This window comes from Amphimedon queenslandica, unplaced genomic scaffold (genome assembly GCF_000090795.2).
Source record: "Amphimedon queenslandica unplaced genomic scaffold, v1.1 AMPQUscaffold_13253, whole genome shotgun sequence".
In the NCBI taxonomy this organism is placed as follows: domain Eukaryota; kingdom Metazoa; phylum Porifera; class Demospongiae; order Haplosclerida; family Niphatidae; genus Amphimedon; species Amphimedon queenslandica.
In genome coordinates, this window is record NW_003546511.1 from 50411 (window position 1) to 61127 (window position 10717).

The window sequence follows — 10717 nt, forward strand, 5'->3', positions numbered from 1 at the left end:
GCTGTGCACATATTAAATGCTTGCCAGCTGATGTTGCGCATCTTTTGTTGATGATTGTTATAGCATGTGCATGTTCTCATTAACAAAAAAATTATTGATTGCACATTGGAAATTCTTTATGTATATAATGTTATTATACATGTATATTAAGCAGGTCATAAAAGTATCTTAACTGAGGATAGCATTAGTAAGCAAAATTATGTCTAAAATACATGTATGCACATACATGTATGATCCAATCAGAAACATTGTAGATGCTACCATTATCATTAATATTTAGTGTATCACATTTATATTTATACAGGTACTTACTTGGCAATGTTGTGTTATCGAGTGGGGTCTGACATGGAATGAGACTCAAAAGGTGAAGGAGACATTCCTCTATGTGAGCTGCTGCATCTTGTTAATGGTATGTAATGTATGTTTGTGACAAATATAATGTGTATTTTGCATATACATGTACATGTTTATCACTGTGTATTGTACATGTAGTGGATTATTGGTGCATTCTTGTACTTGTAGTGTTTGATGATTATCATGCATGCAATTATATTTTCAATTTAGTATGTATAATCAGAGGCGTCGATGCCTAATGGGCAGGTAGGGCAGTTGCCCCACCAATATTTTGAATATCAGTAGCCATTTTTTATCAAAATTAGTTATTAATTCAAGTTAATTCATTTAATAACCATCCAAGAAAGACTCAATCACTGCTTACTTCTTCACACACACCAACAACTGACTCATATTGTAGAAATACAGTCGATAGTTAAGCAATTTATTGCTGGAAATGAACGCCATTATGAATTTTGGGCGCCAAAAGTTAATCAATCAATTAATCGACCAAAATTGATCACACCCATAATGAATATTAATTAGATACGCCTAAATTTTTCGCACGCTTCGCGCGTGAAAAGGTTCTTTCTCTTTTATAGACCTGGTGCCCTACCAATCTTTCAAGGCCAGCGACGCCCCTGATAATGGAGTTAGAAGGAATCCAAAAGCTGATGTGATTGGTGTGATTATTGTTTGTACTATTGTTATTAATAGGAAGTGTGTTTGCATTGCTTGCTTTTGATATGTTATTATATGCTTTACAGGTAATGACAGCTGAAAAGGATTTGATGATTAAACGAGAAGGTGCGGTATAAAAAGCGGGGCCCTGGGCATGGTGGCATCTGTTTTCTCACGTGTAAAAATGTCTGCTCTCGATGATGTTGCTTTTTCAAGGAAAAACTCAGGCAGAGACGGGTTTTGCTACCAAATTGAGTTACATTTTACTCTCAAAGAAGATAAGGACCAGTTCTAGTTAGGCTTGATCAAGTTAAGGGGTATTTAGGCACTAAAAGAAGGCGCTAGAAATGCTGTCTCACTTGCTGATTTAGTTGGGAAAGAGGGTCATTTAGAGGCTCTATCACATGATACTAGTGATACTCAATACTTCAGGTAGGTATCGTGTGTTTGAAATTAGTATTAATATAAAATAAGGTATTGGTAATGGGGACGAAGAGCAGCCATTTTGTGCATAGATTTAGGATCGGCTATTGGGACGCACATGCTGGTGATAGTGTCGTATGGTTCACCGAAGGGTGATGAATTACAGTCAGGTATTATTTATTATTATTATTATTATTATTTTATTATAATAATTATCAAAATTATATTTATTTATATTAGTACTATTATTATTATAATATAAGTCATGTGATTTGTGCTGCATTTCAGTTCAAGGATAGTTGAGTCCTGTAATCATAACTCAAGTTTATTATGCAGTAGATACAGAAGTAAGTATAATGTGAATGTAAAGTAATCATACATTAATTGGCATTAATATTTTTTAGGATCATACTAGCATATACTTGTGTTTGTATATTACCATCACAGTACTGCCATATTTTGATCGGCATTACTTGGTACAGTTGGGAAGATGTACACAACTACAGGAAGCTTCTCACCATCCCCATATCCATTCAACTCTGTTATTGTATATGCTTAATAATTTAGAATAATATAATTTTTGTATTTACTACTTCCAGTGGATCGTTGAATGTTGCAACTGCTACCAGACTTGGATCTGATTGAGGACCAAGTGGGGGTCTTTGCTGTAACCACTTCTACTTGATGAGGGTGGCTGATAATTGGTAGTCGGCCAGGCCTTTTGGTCCCAGTGGTGGCAGTTCCTGGGCTGGTTTTTATGTAGTAATGAGGGCTATTCCTTTGCCACTATCACTTATAACCTGCCTGATAGCATTATTGACCAAGTTTGTTAGGCTGTTGACAGATTTTCAGAATGTACAATATAAATATTTGATAATAATGTAAAAAACTATTACTTCAAGTCAATTATACCATTTCTCTTCTTGCCATGCTTTCTACCTGTGCTTGTAGGTTAACTCTCTCGCCTTTACTAATGTTAATGTTTTTACAATGCGTTTTGCTAGTGATTTAGCCATGATAAGAACGGTGCCAGTGCGAGAGCCATTTTGTTATTTTCAAATGTAGCCGCCATATTGTGCCCAGGGCACCTCCTTTTATACGGTGACGGGCGGAAGCGATTTTATGACGTTGCGTGGATAGTTTCATAGTGCACCTTCTTCTTTAAGCAATAATTTGATGGAATGTGCAAACTAACATTAATATTAGTCATAAGATTATTATAGCCTTGGATTTATAGTTAATATTAAAAATTTAATGTTGGATTTATAAATTTCATATTTATTTTTGTAGATCATGAATAGCGGCACTGTGCATGTTTATGTATGTAATCTGTATCCCAATAAAAATGATTATTAGGTAAGATTTTATTTTTTAAAATGATGCATTACGATAGTGTGAATTTTTTTCTAGAAATATTGAAAGAAACTAAAGGAAATAAGCATTTATGTCTTGTCAAACACTTGGCATTACTAATGTATTTTCATCCTGGCTTAACGCTCATGTATTTTTAATTGACAGTTTGATTATTTTTCAACATCTATTATTATAATGAAGTACATACACATGTAGTTGAAGTATTCACATAGATATTCCCTTATTTCCTTTGCTTTGATAGTGTAGTTATTGCTCCCCTGTTTCTCAATTTCAACCAGTCCTTCGCCAGTTTTTCAGTTCGCCATGAGCCCTGTATAGTACTATGTGTAGCGAAATCTTCTGTGTCTAAGCTGCCTGGTGGTGAATAAATATTGCGTGATAATGATGATCGCAAAAAAATTATGTAACAAATAACAGGCTAGAACCACAACTTCTGCTTTTTCTGGAGCTAATCTCAGTGGGTTCATCAATACCTGGAAACGGTTTGCCAGAATACCAAAAGCGTTCTCAACAATTCTTCTGGCCCTACTCAATCTGTAGTTAAAAATGCGTTTTTTCTTTGTCAACCTAACTTGCCCATATGGCTTCTGAATATAGGGCTCTAGTGGGAAGGCGTCATCAGCTACTATCAGGTATGGTAGGGGAATCTTATCATTAGAGAGAGGTGTTGGACAAGGTATGTTTAGTGTATTGCTTTCTAATGCAGAACAAAGACTTGAGTTCCCATAAACTCCTCCATCACTGATTCTTCCATTGCAGCCTATGTTGACATATGTGAACTTGTAGTCTGCATCTACCAAGGCTATCAATACAATACTGAAAGTATGCTTATAGTTGATGTAGTATGAAACACTGTTGGGTGGGGGACGAATTAAGACATTTTTCCCATCCAATGCACCAATGCAGTGAGGGAACTGCCAATAGGTTTCAAACTAGTTAGCAAATTCTTTCCACTTCTTTTCTGTGGTTAGGACCTATAATATATGTACATAAGAAAAGTACAAATGCATATATATCATGTATTACACATGTATCATGTATGGTTTGGTTTTTTAGGAGAAAGCAGATAAAGTTGAACCTGAAACTGCATAATCTATTATGGAGGAAAGCAACTGTGGTTCAAGTAATGCTGACTATAATGCAGAGATATCATCAGCTAGCACAAGTATTGCAGATCTAGTTCGCTCAACAAAAGGACCTATTATAAAAGATGGACCGTCAAATGCAAAGCCTTCTAAGTGTCGTAAAGAGAGCCCAGATGATATTTTATTAATGAAAGCTACACAATGTATGGAAAGGAGTACAGATGATATTGTACAAATTAAGGATCCAGATGAAGTTTTTCGTCAGTATATTGCTACAGAATTGAGGTGTCCAAGATAAGAATCAGAGCAATTGATTAAGTACAGAATTCAATCAGTTCTTTTCACAACTTTGGCACCAGACAATCATCTCTATTATCCACACTCTCAAGCCATTCCGGCTGCTCCATTTTCACAAGCAAAAGCCATTTGATCTTGGCAAAGTTCTGGTTCTCCAACTCCATCTGAAAGGAGTCATAACCCTGGACGAGGAAGTAATCCACCTTTTTCACCAACTAACACAGTTGTAACAATCTCTGCTGACAATTGAAAATAGCCATCCGGTCTCACTTGTTGTTTACACTTTCACTGATTAAAAAATGTGCATGCCAATTGTATAATGCATAATTATATTCATGTATTTACAAACATACTTCAATGAATCTTTCTAGAGCTTCAACTATTGCTGCACATGTTTTGGGAATGATTCTTCCAATTGTTTGAGCAGGAATTCTATTTAAGTATTGTAGACTTCGGAAGGTCTCACCTAAATGTATTAATAAATAATTGTAGTAATATAGATCTACGGACCAGTTGCTAAAAATTTTAGAGTAACAGCTAGCCTTTCAGCTGGGGATATTGCTTGTCACATATTTGTGTCCTTTGATCAGTGGTGTAACTACAGTCAGGAGACTTTCGAAAGAAGACTCATCCATTCGTGAGAAATTCCTATATGATGTCTTGTCAGACAGTCTAAGCTCAGTAATCAGCTGATGGTATTGCAGTCTATTTAGAATCCACTCCCTCGTCCAAATGGCTCGGCTTCTTATAACAACTCCACACATTCCAACCATCATTCTGTCAGCCATTTTAATTCCTTTTAATACATGTTGCAAGCAACATGTTACTTGCATCCATTCATTCAACATTGTGGCTTGAAACATGTTGCCCCATGTTACATGCAACAATGTTGCCCCGTGTATGATAGCCTTTACATGGAGATGTTGATGAGCGCAATAAAATAATGCTGAATAGATTAGCATCTGAAGATCAGCAATTTATTTATTAATGCTTATGATACTACCAATGAAAAGCATATAGACCTTTCTAATATGTCTGAAAAGAGATCAGACACTGGCAATCTTCGCACAACCTTGAAACCGGCTGTTGGAGCCAGAGTGATCCTCACTGTAAATGTGGATGTTTCTGAAGGTCTTGGTAATGGCCCTAGGGGTGAGGTCATTCACTTTGTGACAGATGATAACTCCGAAGTCGAAAAGATACTTATTAAATTTGACAAAGCAAATGTTGGCTAAAAATTCATGCAAGCTAGCCCATTTAGGACTGCCTATCCTAATACAGTCCCATTAAATAAGCATGAAACCACTTTTTTGCTGTTTCCACTTACCTTAGCATGGGCTGCCACAATTCACAAGGTTCAAGGCCTTACACTTGAGCAAATTGTGGTGGACATGAAAGGTGGAAAGTTTAATTCAGGACAAGCATATGTAGCTTTTAGCAGGGTCAAATTTATTGAAGGATTGCACATCTTAAAATTTAATTCATCATCTGTAGTAAAGAGTGATGCAGTGGATAAAGAGATTGAGAGGTTAAAAAATAACTTGTTGCCTACCTTACCTCAATTGCCGTGTGCTTCACTGTGTTCAAATCACACTACCCTATCATTACTTAATGTAAGGTCAATCAATTCTAAATTAGATGACATAATTTGCGATAGTTATATCAAGTATGCTAAGATTTTATGCTTCACTGAGACGAGGTTAAGTCAATCCCATTAATCCCCTCAATTATATTATGGTCACAATGTATGGGGCTGTGATAGGCAATCACACAATAATAAAGGGGGAGTACTCATTAGTGTTGATCCCAGTGTGAAAGTTTGTGACACTCTTTTAAACAATAGGGGCAACAATGAATGCATTGTCACTAAATTGCAATTGCCTTCTCTGTCTCATATAGTTGCTGTTCCTATTTACAGACCCACCAGCAGTACAATTGATGCATTACTTAATGTTGTGAGTGCTGCTGTAAATTGTTCATCATTTGCCCTTCCAACCCTCATAATGGGTGACTTTAACATAGATCTGTTCTCCCAAAATTTTGACAGGAGGTTATTCGATCTCTTGTCTGTTAATAATTTTACACAACTAGTCAAAAGCCCAACAACTGATAGGGGCTCTTTCATTGACCGTATTTATTTTAACGGAACATTTTCAAGTATTTTTGTTGAAGTGTCTGACACTTACTACAGTGATGACGATACAGTATATTGTTCCGTTACTTAGTTTTTATTGTCTCATTTGTGGCTGCACCTGAATCCTTTATGGTTTCAATTTGGTGCCAATGACCATATTTGGTTAAATAGCACCTGGATCCATTTATGGGCTCCAATTTTATTGGTGCAGGACCCTTTGGTGCAGTCATGGTACAAAGCCCATTGGCTGTAGTACTTAAATCAATGGTACATGGCCACACACTAAATACTTTCATTATTTGATCCAGTTAATTTCATGTTCACAGTAATGTAAGTACCTTAACATGCATAGATTATTTTAATCTTTTTGTTTCTTTAGAAATACAAGGCAAACCAAACAAGGCAAATACACAATAAATAAAAAGTAAATAATAATACTAATAATACTAAGTTTAAAAAATTTTTTTCAAGCATAATATTCCATTTTAACAATACATACCGTGTACTGACACTAAAGAAGTGGAAAACTTGCATATTGATGACAAGTAAATACAGTTACACTGTATATGTATATATTATGTCCCAAATGAGTTTGGACCAAAAAAACTGGAATAATTTTTTATAGGAATGTGGGATAAGAATGAGACTTTCACAAGTTCTTAGTCACCCAATGCCGCTTCAGGATCTCAGGTGTTGGGTCTCTCAGCCCTTGGGAACACTGAGAACCGGGTTCTCCCTATATAAACCTAATGGCATACCAAAGCTAACCGCAATGACGTTTTATGATGTCACAGTTTACATAAGGACATGTGATCGAGCGCCCAAACTGATAATTCTTCCTTTAAAATGCTAATAGAGCAAGATTTTCTGATAATGATGGCCTTTATGAAGACTAGTTGACTGCAGTAGCAATTGTACTGCTTATCAGGAAGAACAAGACTGTTTTAAGAGTGAAACAACACAGCTGAAATATCGGCCATGTCTTTATGAATATCATTATAACATGTCATTAGTGGTGTAACTACATTTTTCAAATTCCAATGCAGCAGCTTCCACTTCCGGTCCATTCTCAGTTGCGACATAGTATATATATGTACATGCATATTTGCCACTTGTTTCTGCTTTCTAGCTCTATTTGATGATTTCACTATGTTTCAGATGATATATTATTTGTTGTATTTTATTAGGGATAAATCCTATGAATATAAAGATTTTCAAAATTTTTAAAAGAGGTTTTGAGGTCCCATTTTTTACATAAACCATTACAAAATTAAGGTAGCTACTTCTATATTAATAATCTTTATATTCTTTTCTCTCTAGCTTGCAATATCACAAGATCAAATCCCGGCCCACAGTCAATGTTCATACTTAATGAGGCCACTCCCACTGCTCAGAGTACGGTAATTTTAATTATTACAATTATTTATTTTTCTGCCATTTAAGAAATCAATGTACATATATTTATTGTGAAGTTTGTTAGGTTCATACATTGAAGAATTGTCTCATTCTCCACCTTATAGCCTTATTAAATTCACGGTATGACACTAATACATGATCACGATTCTGACATGACTCTAAGCTTTCGCTTTTAGAACTGGACATTTAATTTTTAATTATGCTGTAAACAAGACACCGGTAAAAGGCATTTATTCTAGTTGTAAGGACTAATAGTACCCAGTACTACATGTGTATAATACATAAATTGGCTAAAATTTTACCAAAAATTTGATAATAAAACAATTTTTCATTCTATAATTTTTTGTTCCATTTACACGTACATATGTTGCATAGTAAATTTGACTTTATTCCAATAAAAAATTAGATATTTTCTAAATTTTTAATGTTGTTTTAAAATCGAGCCAAAGTCTGCGCTAGTACATGGCTTTTAGTCAAATTTAGCCAAAATATGAAAGAGAATTCTGCAATTTTTTCTTAATATATATACACACTCTTATGTAGCATAGAAAGTTCATCTCATTTTAATTTTTTATAAATTTTTAAAGTTGCCCCAAAACTAAGCCAATCCTGTACTATATCGTATATTTGTCTTGGTTAAATTTAGCTCAAAATTTTTAATCAAAGGATTCTTCTTTTTAAAAATTATTTTTGATGGTATACTGACCAAAAACTTCATCTGGATCCTTAATATGTACAATATAATCTGTACAGACACAGGATTGTAAGTGAAAGAGAAAGGGACAATACAGTGGAAAGAGGGACTAGATGAGGAATTGTGTGAAGATTGAGGAACTAGCTGATACAGTGTCAGGAGAGAGGGTGGGGGGATGGGCATTAGAGGATTCAGCACTAGTATTACTCAAAGAATGACTGAGCTGAGGTGCTAAATCACTAAGGCTTTACAAACACCTTATCAACTACTTTACCAAATAATTCGTTACTTACAATTAAACCAGATTTCTTTAGCTAGATAGTACTGCTCTCCATACCAGCATCAATGAGTTAGTAACGTTTACCAAGATAAATGCTGAGTTCCTTGCGTGTCATGGGATAGAGATCAGGATGGATGGAAATATGGGCAGAGAGTTGACTACAATTGGAGAACACATTAGATGCATCAATGGTAGAGTCTAGAGTTACCAGGATCAATCTGGGAGACTGAGCACTCTGTTGGTAGCGACTGAGACAACGGCAGTCATGGGCACGTACAGAAGGACGTCCATTTATAGATAAATCAAAGAGAATGGATGAAACTTCATCCATATTAGAGTTAATGCGCATCATATGAGAAGTACCAACAGGAGATTCCACAATGCCAGAAACTATAATGTTGAAACGACTGTCCATAGAGTCTGGAGTAAGTACATTCCTAAAGTAGGGTCATTTAGAATTGAGAGAATGTTTCGCCGGGGAGGTATCAGAGGGGGGATGACTGCAGATTGTTGAGAGAGTTGGTTAGAGCATCCAACTGCTCAATGATTAAGGTAATAGAGTTCTGACTGAGTGTCCAAAAGATAGTGAGGACACTGGAAAGGAAGCGGTGACATGTCTAGCCGAGAGAAAGCAGCTCATGATAAACCAGCACAACCCCTGTGGAGCCATGCATCAGTTACCTTCACAGAGGACAGACAAATGAGAGCCATCAATACCAGGATCCTAGCAAATAGGACAGATGTGCTCAGAGAGAGTGGGAACTTTACTAGTCTTATAATGAGACCAGGCAGTGACTGCTTTCTTCTTTGTATTAACGAGAGACGCTTTCTGAACCTAGTTAGGCATGGGTTGGTAGTAGAAGTAGAGAGAGTTACAGGACAATCTTTTAAGAATGGAGCCACTCGCTTTACTAGTCGCCATCACCCAATCATTGCACCGTCACTGGTCTCTAAGCTAGCCTAGCACATATAATATCTGTGCTAGCAGCCTAGCACCTTGTCATATACAAGGTGGAGATGCTATAGAAAACATCCTCCACTTTAGAATTTCGTTCAGAATAGCAATGGATGAGAGCTTTCACCTATGCTTTGACGGTTGGGATGACTGATAACAATTTATACAAAAGTAATGGAGAAATATAAGTATGTATACATGGGATACATATCATACAATGCAGTTTAATAGCAGGAAGGTCAAACATGTGTAGTACATCTACTAGTAAGGCAGGGGCAAAGAGGCTGCTGAAGGCTTCAGCAGCACCTTTGCCTGTCGGCTATCTATCCAATTTTGAATTTTTTGGTCCCTAGTCTCAGTCTGCCTGTGCAGCAATCTCATAACAAACTACATGCAAATACATGCATCAAACTACATATAATTCATTAAATTCTCCACTCACTTTACGTCTCAGAAATAATATCACAGCAAATATAAAGGAGACCAAAAGTAGTAGTCCTAGTCCTACTGTAGAATCCATAATGATTAAAATTGATATAAATTTGAAAATGTACCTTTCATGACTTGTTACAGTGATGAGTTTTTCTTAATGAGAAAAGAAAAAAAGAAAATAGATGAGCATGAGCCTGAGATAAGATAGAGCTGTAAGACTAGAATCCTTTTATAAGAGGTGCACAACCTCATTATTATTCATAGTATTGAAAGTCACTGAGTTGTGTTGATACTGAAGCAAGCAACATTACAGTAGGTACTGTAGACAACTAGTCTTCAGGCATAAATAAAAGCCATCATTATCAAAAAAATCTATAATAAGGATGGCCTTAATGAAAACTAGCCACTGGAGATGGGTGAATCCAGATATTTGCATTTGATTTTGATTTCAAATACTTTTGAGACTAGAATCAAATACCAATTCAGAGTGCTATATCTACGTATGCGCAATGCCACATGTAATCATTTACAGTAATAGAAATGCCATAATAATGAATACTTAAGATATTAATCACAAACGATTCTCACTTGTCTTTCGAAACAAGTACAATTC